Source organism: Bactrocera latifrons, unplaced genomic scaffold, assembly GCF_001853355.1.
Source record: "Bactrocera latifrons isolate USDA-ARS-PBARC rearing strain unplaced genomic scaffold, ASM185335v1 scaffold_636, whole genome shotgun sequence".
NCBI lineage: Eukaryota > Metazoa > Arthropoda > Insecta > Diptera > Tephritidae > Bactrocera > Bactrocera latifrons.
Window position 1 is genome coordinate 75,557 of NW_017537308.1, and position 959 is coordinate 76,515.

The window sequence follows — 959 nt, forward strand, 5'->3', positions numbered from 1 at the left end:
ACTCCCTCTCTCAACTCAAATAATAACATAGAACCAAATCCAAAACAAACAAATTCACCAAACTCAACAAACAACATTTACTCACTAAACTCATTACCAACCTCAACGGCAGTCGATGACTCTTCCACGACGCCTCTCGACTACGCTTCAACGATCCCACTCATCTCCAACTTTATTACTCACCTTAACAACTCAACCTCCCACTCACCCTCCGCACATATTGATACTCTCAGTTCTGAGTAGACTATGCGTATTCTTCAATGGAATTTGAATGGTCTATTTAACAACWACGCTGACCTTAATCTCCTTATCAATCAATTTTCACCACACATTATCGCACTACAAGAAACACACCTCCCCGCTAATAAATCAGCTYACACTCCCAACAACTACGTACGTTACTTTTATAATCTCCCCCGCAATACAACAGCTAAACAAGGAATAGCCATTTTTATAAAAAAATCTGTTATACATAAACAAATTCCCATTTCCTCCAACATAGCCACCCTAGCAGTGGAAATCGGCTTTAAATTTTCGATAATTACGTGCTACATACCACCGCACCAAAATTTTAACTCCAGAGAAATCATASAGATCGCCGATTCATTTTCTACACCATCTATAATTTTGGGCGATTTCAACGCATGAAGCCCTCTTTKGGGCTCTAGTTCTACAAACCGCAGAGGTCAGGAGTTAGAAGACACCATACTTTCAAAAAGCCTTGCCTAAATGATGGACAACCAACACACTTCTCCACACATAATTCGTTCACTCACGTAGACGTTGTCCTTTCATCGGCCTCAATTGCTCCTAAACTTTCGTCCCTGACATTAAAAGATTTAMATARTAGTGAYCATTTCCCCATCGTAACCACCCTGTCTACTCCCAGTTTACATACCATTAAACCGAGAGCAAAATTCTTAACTGAGAAAGCTGATTGGACTAAGTATTGTTCACTT

General features: G+C 39.9%; 1 protein-coding gene across 1 annotated transcript in view; it reads right to left on the minus strand.

Moving 5' to 3' along the window:
- The window catches only part of LOC108975319 (macrophage erythroblast attacher-like), a 32,817-nt gene that overhangs the window by 21,347 nt on the left and 10,511 nt on the right, over window positions 1–959 (minus strand). The gene's annotated exons all lie outside the window — the stretch shown is intronic.